Below are 12,884 nucleotides of genomic sequence, written 5' to 3' on the forward strand. Positions count from 1 at the left end.
TGCTCCATCACACACACACACACACACGCACGCACGCACAGACATGCCAGTACATGCACACACACACGTGTACAGGTCCTCCAGACTGCAGCTCCCCTCTAGAAGAAACCATAGTCAAGCATCACCCCACAAGCCAGGAGCAGCCCCCGGCTCGTGCACTACCTCCCTCTCCTCCCTCACTGCCCCAGCACTTAGACTTGGAGACCACAGTCACACATGACTCCAGCCAGACCCAGGGGAGCCTGCTGCTCTTGCCCTCTCATATTATTTCCTGCTCTGAGCTAAGCTCCAGTCATTCAGCCAACCCATGGAATAACTCCTCTTGCCAAAAAAGCTAATGCGAGGTGAAATGGTATTAATAACAGCGCAGTGTCTAGACAGGAGGTAATGGTCCTAAAATGCTCTGTACTGGTCCACCTGCACCTTGCACAGCCTGAGAGCCATATACTAAGGACATTGGTAAACTCGAGCTCCTTCAGCAAGGGTCCCCAGCATACAGGTCTAGACGGGATTCTTCCATCCTTGATGGCCCGTGAGAGCCATCCTTAGACAGTGTAGGATGATCACATGGAATGGGGAGGGGCATCATTCTCAGAAGTTTGAAAGGGGACATTTAGAACAGTGTGTATGAGCTACAGGGAGCTCTGTTTCGACTCAAGGGAAGAAATTTTTCTAACAGCCAAAGCTGGCTAATGATAACACAGGGTGTCTTGTGAGGTGGTGAGACCTCTGTCGCAGTATTTATTAAGGCAGTACAGCACAGTGCTTAAGAGCTTAAGCTATAGAGTCAGATACACGTGGCTTCAATTCGAAGAAGTTACTGGAAACTCAGTTTCTGCGTTGGCACATAAGCGTAATAATACCTCCTTGGGTTTTGAGATTTATGTGAGATTAAAGCATATAAACTGGAGTGCCTCATACTAACTATTACTACAAATAAAAAGCAGAAGCTAGATGGCTACCAGTCAGGGATACCAACAAAGAGACTCCCACGGTGGTTGGGGAGGAACTAGATAATCTCTGCGATCCCATCTGACTCAAAGGATATATACATTCATTCTTTCCTTTTTTTTCTTTTCCTCATCCAACAAATGAAACTACCCTGTGACAGAAAGTATACTAGACCCTGAATAGACAAAGGGTCAGAGACTGCCTCACTACCTCACTCATTCCTTGCCTTAAAGCCATGCCCAGGCAAGGGTGCGGTGGCTCATGCTGTAATCCCAGCACTTTGGGAGGCCAAGGCAGGTGGATCACCTGAGGTCAGGAGTTCAAGACCAGCCTGGCCAACATGGCGAAACCCTGTCTCTACTAAAAATACAAAAAAGTAGCTGGGCATGGTGGTAGGTGCCTGTAATCCCAGCTACTTGGGAGGCTGAGGCAGGAGAATCACTTGAACCTGGGATGCAGAGGTTGCAGTGAGCAGAGATTGTGCCATTGCACTCCAGCCTGGGCAACAAGAGCAAAACTCCATCTCCAAAAAGAAAAGAAAAGAAAAGAAAAAAGAACCATCCCCAGCTGATCAGAAAGTTGAGATGTTGGCATGCACACATGCATGCACACACACTGCCACGCTGCCATGACCTCATCAACATGACAAACACTAAGCCCCGTGCAAAGCATGAATGTATCAAGACTTGGCTATTCATTTCTTCCTGTAGCTGGCTCTGGATGACATACCACTTCACAGGTTGTCGCTTGACCCTTTTGATGATGTGCCCATTGTAGCAAGATCTATCTGCCACAGCCTGGTGTACCAGATATCTATTCCTTGGGCAGAAAAAAAAGGCAACAAAAAATGGTCTGCAGACTGGCCCCATCATTACAAAAGTGACTGGTTGGCAGAGATCATCATTCCACAGGGAGTGTATGTTTCAGAAGGACAAAGCATAACTCTTCCATGGGTGGGATCTGAAATAACCAACCTGGCCTGAAGCAGCAGGCTGGTCCCCCCACGTTATGCACCAAGTCAGGAGCTCAGGGTTGGTTTCTGCTGTAGAATGTTGGGCATTCAACAATGGCTGTAACCAGGTTAGTCTTGGTGAGTCCATGTGGCTAAGCCTATACCAAGCCCTCCACTGAGCCATCAGGGCCACTCTGTCCATAAGCCCACTGAGCAAACCCTGGGTCACTGCAGGAAGAGGCTAATCAGCATCCTCAAAGTAGACCACCTTGTCTACCTGTCTACCTGACTACCAATAGGAGGTTCATAGATGTCCACGTGAAACAAAAATATTCTCATATTCTTTGGCCATTCTAGGAGGCCCATCCACATCTCTTTTTTTCTAAACTTCCTTGTCACCAATCCTTGAATCTTACCCCTTCGACATTTTTTATCATCTGGCCAAACCATTAGCAAAGCACGTACCTTAGTAAGAGCCTTACCTCAGGTGAGCTCTCCTTCCAAGTAAAGTAGTCAACAAACAGCACTGCTCAAAGCATGGCCCACTAGAAGGATTTCTGGTCTCTACTTAGAGGCTCTTCTGAATGGAGCTAGAAGGCTAGAGCAGTTTACTTTGAGTGAGGACCAACATATCATGAAGAGTTTTGCAAAGTAGTCGTGGGTGTTTTCCTCCTCAGTCAACTCTGCGTGCCGCCGTAGGTGCAGATTGAGGGAGAGGCAGCAGAGCAGCAGAAGTAGGCACACTGGAGCTTAAGGGAGTGGCTCATCCCATTTACACCAGCCATTGGTACCTGCTTGGCCGAGTCCCACTCATATCACTCGCACTTGATTACAGAGTGTGACTGGACATGCCTGAATTCATGGCATGGTTCATCACGATCTGTAGCTTGGGTTGCATGCTCATGTGGTGTCCAATGGTCAGGGGTTTAGTTTATTAGGGCCAATAAAAAGCCTAAACTATTTATTTAAAAGAGAATAATGACCTGAGAAAGAGAGTATGTCCTTGATGACAAAGCCTCGGGACTTATACATGAGCGGAATAGGCAATAAAAAGCAAGAGGAAAGAAGAGAGAGAAGAGAAAGAAGAGAAAGAAAGAAAGAAAGAAAGAAAGAAAGAAAGAAAGAAAGAAAGAAAGAAAGAAAGAAAGAAAGAAAGAAAGAAAGAAAGAAAAGAAAAGAGAGAGAGAGAGAGAGAGAAAGAAAGAGAACGAAAGAAAGAAAGAGTGAGTCTGGATGATGGCTCATGCCTGTAGTCCCAGCACTTTAGGAGGCCGAAGCGAGTGAATCACAAGGTCAGGAGTTCGAGACCAGCCTGGCCAATATGGTGAAACCCTGTCTCTACTAAAAATATTTTTAAAAATTAGCCAGGCATGGTGGCATGCACCTGTAGTCCCAGCTACTCAGGAGGCTGAGGCAGGAGATTGCTTGAACCCAGGAGTCAGAGGTTGCAATTGTGCCACTGCACTCCAGCCTGGGTGACAGAGCAAGACTCTGTCTCAAAAAAAATAAAAGAAAGAAAAAGAAAAAAGAAACAAACAAAGCCTCAGGATCTCCACTGGGATTCTCCTGTTGGGTTTGCCGCAGGTTCCACACAGCATCTGAAAACTGGTCTACCAAATCCAAAGAGACTGGCCTTCCACCAAAATGGAGTAAGAGAGACAGGATTTGCCCTCCCACCTAAAACAACCAAAAACCTACAAAATCTATGAAACAACCATTTATAAGACACAGTGCACCAGATAATGAAAGGCAATAATGCCTGAGAGATGGGAAAGAAACAAGGTCACTCCTGTGATTGCCCCAGCTTACTGTCTTAAGGGAGTTTCCAGGCCACCTTCCAGGTAGGCAGGAGGGGCCCAAGTGGGGCCTGATGGATTCCCTGAGTGGAGGAGACAATGCTGAGATTCTAGCTACAAGGCAGCTAGAATTCACAGGAAAGAAAACTGGAGGGGAAAGCACTGCACAGTGAGAGAATGCTGGAGATCTAAAGAGACTCCCCCCTCCGCCGACTTTACGTATTCAGCTGAGTACCAATCAGCACATGTAGGTCAGGAATTTATGCAAAGCTGGGGAAAGAATCATCTGGAAGGATGAAAGTTTGCCGGGCGTGGTGGCTCACACCTGTAATTCCAGCACTTTGGGAGAGCGAGGAGGGCAGATCACCTGAGGTCAGGAGTTTGAGACCAGCCTAGCCAACATGGTGAAACCCCATCTCTACTAAAATTACAAAAATAAGCTGAACTACACCTGTAGTCCCAGCTACTTGGGAGGCTGAGGTAGGAGAATCGCTTGAGCTCAGGAGGCAGAGGTTGCAGTGAGCCAAGATCTCACCAGTGCACTCCAGAGAGTAAGACTCCATCTCAAAAAAAGAGAAAGAAGAAAAAGAAAGGATGAAAGTTTAGCTGGGCACAGTGGCACATGCTTGTAGTCCTAGCCACTTGGGAGGCTGAGGTGGGAGGAGGCTGAAGCCCAAAAGGTCAAGGCTGCAGTGATGATTGCACCACTGCACTCGCACCTGGGCAACAGAGCCAGACCCTGTCTCAAAAAAAAAAAAAAAAAGAGTGAAAGGGAACAGTGCTCAACACTCACACAAGCTGGGAATGGCGCCTGTTCCTACAGGCCAGAATGGAAAGCCCCATGATTCATGGGGCATTAGATAAAGTACATACAAGAGTCTTGCTTCCGTAGTGGGTAATAATTAGCCCTAGACCCTGGTTTCTCAACTTTCTCAATAATACTTAGGTTGAATAGTTCCTTATTGTATACCTATTCTAAGCATTTATGTACCCTTTAACAGAGCTCCAAAATATATGAAGCAAAAACTGATAGAACTGCAAGGAGAAATGGACAAATCCAACTCATAATTATAGTCAGAGATTTTAATATCCTCTTTCAATAGTTGATAGAGCAAGTAGTCAGAAAATTAGCAAGAATATAGAAGATTTGAACACTATCAAACAACTTACCTAATGAACATTTCAAGGACACTCCATCCAACAACAGAGGACACGTTCTTTTCAAGTCTACATGCAACTTGTATCGAGAGATCATCTTCTGAGCCATAAAAAAAAACTCAATAAATTGAAAAGGATTTATGTCACACTAAATATATTCCCTGACCACAGTGGAAATAAATTAGAAATCAATAACAGAAAGGTAACTAGAAAATCCCTAAATATCTGGGAACTAAATAACAAATTCTAAGCAATCCACAGGCCAAGGATAAGGGAAATTAGGAAAAAATTTGAATTGAGTGAAAATAAAAACACAATATAGCCAAATCTGTGGGACTGACCTGGGCACAGTGGCTCACACCTGTAATCCCAGCGCTTTGGGAGGCCAAGACAGGAGGATCACTTGGGGCCAGGAGTTTGAAACTAGCACCTGAACAACAGAGCAAGACCCCATCTCTACAAAAGATAAAAATAAAAAACATTACCCAGGCACTTGGCACGTACCTGTAGTCCTAGCTACTTAGGAGGCTGAGGCAGTAGGACGGCTTGAGCCAAGGAGTTGGAGGATGCAGTGAGCCATGATTGTACCACCGCACTCCAGCCTGAGTGATAGAGATTTGAGACACTGTCCCTAAAAAACCAAAAACAATAACAACAGCAAAACCCTGGGATGCCACAAAAGTAGTACTTATGGAGAAATTTGTAGCATTAAACACTTGTTTTGCGAAAGAAGGTTTCAAATCAACTCTCCAGCTTCTATCACTGCCCTGCTACAATCTATTGCTACCTCTCCCACAAGATAAGAGCTCTAAGAACTGTAGACATATCTCATCCATTCTTGGTCTACAGAACCTAACACCTGGTCCACTGCAGGCCCCCAGAAACACAACTTAACTAGAATTCCACCCTCCCTGGCTTCCCTGTCACAGCAGCTGGGAGAAGCCCTCTAGAGCTGGGCCTTCTATCCTATTCCATTTGGAATAAACAAAATTCTGGTCCCCAGACATGGCCCAGGGAGACCCTGAAAACTGGAGATGGACTTATTTTTCAAGCTCAGTCTGCGGGGGAAAGCAGAATCCAGCACCTTGGCCGTTGAAAATCCACTGAGCTCTTCTCACCACGGGGCTTCTGCATCTGCTGCTCTCTCTTCCCCCAGCTCTTAATGGGCCCAGCTCCTCTCATTGTCCTGGTTATAGCTTAGAATGGCCTGTTGTACAGTGCACACTGACGTTTCAGCATGCCCAGGTCCATCACCTGGAACCCCTTCCTGTGGCATCGCCAGATCTTGCTTTGGATAACTCCTCCTCCCCCAGTGAATACGGTCCTGATGAAACTGTCAATCACAATTCTCTGGTCTACATCCTGCTCTTTCTTGGTCAAAGAGTGAGAGCCCTTTGTCCCTGGATTGCAAATTCTAAACAAAGTGTCACAAACCCAGAACACTGTTGGGAGATATTTGTCCCAGTGGCCACCCCCTGAAGAGACTGTCTTTGAGTCCCTGCCATAAAGATGCCCAAAATAACCCTGGTTCCTCTGCTTTCTTTTATTCTTTTTCTCTTTTCTTCTTTCCTTTGATCCTGTGAACTCCCCTTATCCTTCCAGAAATTTCTTTTTGCTTAAGTTTTCCAGAACTAATTTCTATTGCTTGCAATAAAGAACTCTGATACTAGGGTCCCATCTTCAGTCAACATCTGCATTTTTCAAAATCTAAACTGATTTTAAAACATGTCTTTGTTTCCTTGTGTATTGTCTGTCTCTGCCACTGGAATGGAAGCGTCATGTCAGCAGGGACCTTTTATGTCTGCTCCCTGCAGTCCCTCAGCACCTAGCCCCTGCCTGGCACATAGCAGGGGCTCCAGCTGAAGGAAGAACCACACCCTGGTCTATATCTTACCATGAAGTCCACTTTGAAGACAGGGCTGTGTGAAAGAGAGGGAAAGGAGAGGGCTTATGGGAACCAGTGAATGAGCTTCCACCTCTCCCAGGAGAATGAACTCTAGCTTTGGATTCCAAGCAACAGATTCCAAGGCCAGAGCTCTCCTCCCCTCCCGCTTTGCTCTCTACCAATCCTTCCTAAGTCTGGAGCAGTGTCTTGTAAATCTTTAATTACAAGAAAATTGCAACCCAACCAACGAACACACGAACCGTGTTGATAAATATTTAAAGTTGCTACAGCAGCAGATCTGAAGGGATTAAGAAAAGATATATTGGAGTGACAGTTATTAAACACTAAATCCCAGTAAACGTTACCGAGCAGATAAATAATGCAGACTCCTGACAGCCGCTCTGTTGCTGACAAGACAGGAGAAACATCTGCTCAGGAACATGGCGTCGGGGGAGGCAGCGGGTCCTCACGGCCTGTGACAAGGGTTTGGGAAGAGAGAGGACAGCCATACACTTAGGTCCCTGCCCCCTGGAGTCATGGCCTGCCTCACAGTCCCTTGGCACCACTAGCTCCATGGAAGGGTGGCAGATAGTGTCTGGAAGGAAAGAAGAAGTCTCCAGAATGAGTACATTTGGAGGTCCCCAGTGTCTGGGCTGTCACTCGTGGCTGCCTGTCAAGTGGACCAGCTCTGACTCTTCCCAGGGCTCTGGAATGGGCCCATTTTGATTACCACCAGCACATAGCCCTTTGGAAGGAAGGCAACCAGCTTTGCTTCATTCATTCCTTCACCTTCACTCCTTTAATTCTCTATTCATTTCTTGATTCACCGTTCATCTATTTCCCCCACTTATGCACTAATTGTCTCATTCTATTATTCATACATTCACTAGTGTATACATTCTTTCATGCACTTATTCAATTACTCATGCATGTGCTAATTTACTTAAAAGTTACTTACTCGGTGGTCAAATATTTATTGAGCACTTTTGACAACTGGGGAGAAGCAAAGCAGAGAAATAGCCAGGCTGTACCCTCAAGATCTGAAAGCCTAGGAGGGAGTAGGGACCAGAAAGATAAAAATATTCCAATATAGTAGGCTCTTGGCATTTGCAGATTCCATATTTGCAGTTTGACTATTCAGTAAATACCCACGAAAGTCTGTGACTGTCAAAGATCTGCACTGTTGTTGACACATAGCTTTGAATGACACATGCATTAAGGCTGGTGTGTGGACATGAAGGTACCTGACAAGGTCTGGAGAAGTCAGGGAAGGCTTCCTGCAGGAGGAGCTGCTTGGGCACCAGCTATATGACAGGCACTTTACTGTATTAGCTCATTTCATCATCACCACACTCTCCCAGCCCATTTTAAAGATTAGAAAATTGGAGATCAGCTTGTCCAAGGCCACAAATGGCAAAATAGAATCAGAATCAGAGCCTGTGTTTTCTACTGCATTCAACTGCTTCCTGGGGGCCCAGCCATCTACCCTTCTACAATGAAGAAGAGTGGGAAAATCTCCTCTTCCCAAGGACAGAGAGAAAAGGTTATTTTGTTTATTTGCTTGAGATATAATTATAATTTATGTTCAGCAAAATGCACAGATTTTAAGTGTACCATTCAACACATTTAGACAAATGTATACACCCATGTAACCAACATCTAAATCAAGGTAGGAAACACTTACATCACCCTAGAAAATTTCCACTAGAGACCACCACTGTTTTAATTTCTGTTGCCAGATTTGTGTTGCCAGTTCTTGAATTTCATATAAATGGATTTAATGTATGAATGGCTTCTTTCTCTTAACATAATAAGACAAGTAATATAGTTTGGATATTTGTCCCCACCCAGATCTCATGATGAATTATAATCCTCAATGCTGGAGGTAGGGCCTGGTGGGAAGTGTTTGAGTCATGGGGATGGATCTCTCATCATCCTCATGGCTTGGTGAGTCCTTGAGATAGTGAATGAGTTATCACGAGATCTAGTCATTTAAAAGTGTGTGTGGGCCAGGTGCGGTGGCTCACGCCTGTAATCCCAGCATTTGGGGAGGCTGAAGTAGGTGAATCACCTGAGGTCAGGAGTTTGAGACCAGCCTGGCCAACATAGTGAAACCCTGTCTCTACTAAAAATACAAAAATTAGCTGGCTATGGTGGTGTGCACCTGTAATCCCAACTACTTGGTAGGCTAAGGCAGGATAATTGCTTGAACCCGGGAGGTGGAGGTTGCAGTGAGCTGAGATGCCGCTGTGCTCCAGAGCAAGACACTGTCTCAAAAAAATAAAATAAATTAATGAAATAAAAGTGTGGCATTTCCCCCACCCCCACCACCAACTTACTTGATCCTGCTCTTGCCATGCATTGTGCCTGCTCCTCCTTTGCCTTTTGCCTTTATTGGAAGCTTTCTGAGGCCTCCCCAGAAGCAGATGCTGCCATGCTTCCCGTATAGCCTGCAAAAACAAGAGCCAATTAAACCTTTCTTTATAACTTACCCAGTCTCAGGCATTTCTTTATAGCAAGAATGCCCTAATACAACAAGATTTTTAAAAGAGACTTTTCAAGCTGGTCACAGTGTCTCAGGCTTATAATCCCAGCACCTTGGGAGGCCAAGGTGGGTGGATCACTTGAGATCAGGAGTTCGAGACCAGCCTGACCAATATGGTGAAACCCCATCTCTACTAAAAATACAAAAAAAATTATCAAGGCTTGGTAGTTCATGCCTGTAATCCCAGCTGCTCAGGAGGCTGAGGTGGGAGGATTGCTTGAACCCGGTAGGCAAAGGTTGCGGTGAGTCGAGATTGCGCCACTGCACTCCAGCCTGGGTGACAGAGCGAGACTCTAGCTCAGAAAAAAGGGTGTGAGGGGTACTTTTCTAAGAAGTTAAGGACAATTCCTCAGAAGTATCCAAAAGCAGTGAACTGACCTATCACCAAGTTCCAGTTCAGTTCTGACCCCACTGAAGAAATGGTTAGATTGGTTGGCACTGCCAGACCACGCAAAACCATAGTTCCTTTTGTTTGCCCCACCCCTCTAAGGGGTAGGTGTTAACCACAGAAGCTCAGGGATCAGGCTGCCAACATTCTGGGTCCAAAGGCATCTGACCTTCCTGGAGCCTGTTCCCTTAACTCTTCTCAAGGTGCGAGCATTTGTGCACTTGTGTGTGCCAGCCATCTGCTGGCCTCCTGCAATGGGACTCAGGAATCTCACTCCAGATTCCTGGGTAAGGAAAGCTGGTTCTTATCCGGGCTCAAGATTCCTCCCCTGCCTGTCTGCCTGTCCTATATTTTCCTGGCCACACCTTCCTTATAACTCCAGGAACCAGGAATCTAGACTGGTTCAGGAGGCCTGACTTCTTCCTCAGGATCCTAGGCCACCATCTTGGTCAAGGCTTTCTAGGAGCTTGGCAGGCTCTGAGGTGAACACCATCTTTTCTGGGGTCTTCTGGCTTCACATCAGCTTCTCTGTGAGTCAGCACCTTCTCCACACCTCTTGTACCTTTCAAAGCCTGTGTTCTCATTCTGGAGGCCCACCAAGTCCCTGCTTCCTGCATGAAAATTGCCTCTCTTCTCTTTTAAAGAGCAGGGACAACTGAGGCTGGGTGTGGTGGCATGTGCCTGTAGTCCCAGCTACCTGGGGGGCTGAAGTGGGAGGATTACTTGATACTAGGAGATCGAGGCTGCAGTGAGGACCACTTGGTACTCCAGCTGGGCTAAAGAGTGAGACCCTGTCTCCAAAGAAAAAGCAGAAAAAAGCAGGGACAACTGAAATGCCCTGACTTGCTGAATGAACAAGCTTGGAAAACCAGCCCTGCAGCCCTGTAGATGGAGGTTATGCTCTCCAGGTGTCTCTGGGGAGGAGAAAAACATTCCCTGAAGCCCCTCAATTATATTCTCACTGTCGGGGAAAATTCTTTTTGGACATTACAATTGGATAGCAACATTTCCTAACACCCGGTGACTGGGGAAGGCTGAGGAAATGCCCCTAAAAGTTGGTAACAAGGCCCCAGATGTGGCCAGGGCCTGGATCAGATGCAGGAATGGGGCAAGGACCTTGGGGCCCCTGGACAATCCAGTATCTTTCTCTAAAAAGGGCTGGAACTGAGTCAGAACTGCTAGAGACAATGGACTGAAGCTTTTTCAATGGTGTCCTGCACATCTCAGTGGTCATTACCTGCAGCCCAGGCTGTCTCTACCCCAGGCAGCTCAGTACTGTGGCACCCTGTGGCATCCTTCCAACATGTCCCTTGAGAAGGACCCAGGCTGTTCATCCCCAGAAGGAAAGAGAGGCTGGGGCCAGGTTACATGTCCCTGTTCCAGACTACATCAGTCAGTCAACCAACCACCATCAGGGGCCCTCTAGAGGCAAATGGCAATTTCATTCACTCTGGTCTTTAACCAACTGTATTCTCCTACCATATCCTAATCGTCTCTGTCTCTTTCTCTCTCATGCTGTCATTCAGTCAACGAAGATATACTGCATTTGAGAAGCAACCTAGTATTATAAAGAACATTAACACTGGAGCCAGATTGTCTGGGTTTGAACCCAGCTTTTCCACTTACAAGCTGTATGATCTCAAGCAAACTGGGCCTCAGATATCTTGTCTATAAACTGGCGATAACCAAATACTCATAGAGGTATTGAGAAGAGCAGAGGAGTGAAATATATAACCTGTTTAGAAGGGTTTCTGGCACGTGGTGAATTAGATACTTTTGCTATTAAAATGATAATTATTTCTATATGCAAAGCACAGTGCTAGATTCTAAGGATAAGACAGTAACCAATAGAGAAATTCCACCTGCTCTCATGGAACTTAACCCTTGAAGCTGTAGGGAAACTGCATCTTATGACTGTGAAACATGGAAGGAAATGGAAGTACAGTGGCTGGGGGAGATATAATCGGGGCCTGAGTTGGACTGAGACATCAGGGAAGGCTATCCCGAGGTAGTGATACTGAGTTGAGTTTCAAAGGATGGTGGGAGTTGACTGGGGAAGAAGGGCACAGCAGGTGCAGTCTGGGGTGGGGAGAGGCCCGGCCGTCTGGAACTGAAAGGCCAACGTGAGTGGAGTCTGCAGAGATCCTCAAAGTGCAGAGCAGGGAGGGCAGGAGATGAAGCAATGCAGAGGAGTTGGGAGTTGGGAGTCAGGAGGCCGCGGCTGGTACAGTCCACATAAAAGTAGACACAAAACCAAAGGTACAATCCGTGACAGAGATGACTGATAAGATGCACTTCATTCAAATGAAAAACTGCTTTGCAAAAGACGCTGTCAAGAGAAGGAGGGGACAAGCCACAGACTAGGAGAAATATTTGCCAAAGACATATCTGATCCAAACTATATAAAGAATTCTTAAAACTCAACCATAAGAAAACAAACACCTGATTAAAAACTGAGCCAAGGCCAGATATGGTGGCTCACCCCTGTAATCCCAGCACTTTGGGAGGCCAAGGCGGGAGGATCACCTGAGGTCAGGGGTTCAAAACCAGCCTGGCTAACATGGCAAATCCCCGTCTCTAATAAAGATACAAAAGTTGGCCAGGCATGGTGGCATGTGCCTGTAATCCCAGCTACTCAGAAGGCTGAGGCAGGAGAATCGCTTGAACCCAGGAGGCAGAGGTTGCAGTGAGCGAAGATTGCTCGACTGCACTCCAGCCTGGGTGAGAGTGAGACTCTATCTCAAAAAAAAAAAAAAAAAAAAAAAAAACGAAAAAGAAAAAACTGAGCCAAACACCTTAATAGACATCTCACCAAAATGATAGATAAGCATAAGAAAAGATGTTCCATGTCACATGTCATTGGGGAAATGCAAATTAAAACAAAGTGATACCACTATATACATTAGAATGCCCCAAATCTGGAACACTGACAATACCAAATGCTAGTAAGGATGTGGAGCAACAGGAACTCTCATTCATTTCTGGTGGGGATGCAAAATGGTACAGCCACTTTGGAAGACAGTTTCACGGATTCTTACAAAACTAAACATACTTTCACCATATAATCTAGCAGTTGCACTCCTTGGTATTTACCCAAATGAGAGGAAAACTTATGTCCACAAAAAAACCCACACACAGATGTTTATAGCAGCTTTGTTCCTAGCTGCCAAAACTTGGAAGCAACCAAGGTGTCCTTCAGTAGGTGGAAG

At 45.9% G+C, this 12,884-nt stretch overlaps 1 long non-coding RNA gene across 2 annotated transcripts in view; it reads right to left on the bottom strand.

The window, feature by feature from the left end:
- LOC108535186 (uncharacterized) overlaps window positions 1-9,184 on the bottom strand; it is a 33,195-nt gene extending 24,011 nt beyond the window's left edge. For both annotated transcript variants that reach the window (XR_001887156.1, XR_001887158.1), the window contains exon 1: window positions 9,082-9,184. This is a non-coding gene — a long non-coding RNA (uncharacterized LOC108535186). The remainder of the gene's footprint in view (window positions 1-9,081) is intronic.
- Window positions 9,185-12,884: the final 3,700 nt, after the last annotated feature.

This window comes from Rhinopithecus bieti, unplaced genomic scaffold (assembly GCF_001698545.2).
Source record: "Rhinopithecus bieti isolate Rb0 unplaced genomic scaffold, ASM169854v2 scaffold_12049, whole genome shotgun sequence".
Taxonomy (NCBI): domain Eukaryota; kingdom Metazoa; phylum Chordata; class Mammalia; order Primates; family Cercopithecidae; genus Rhinopithecus; species Rhinopithecus bieti.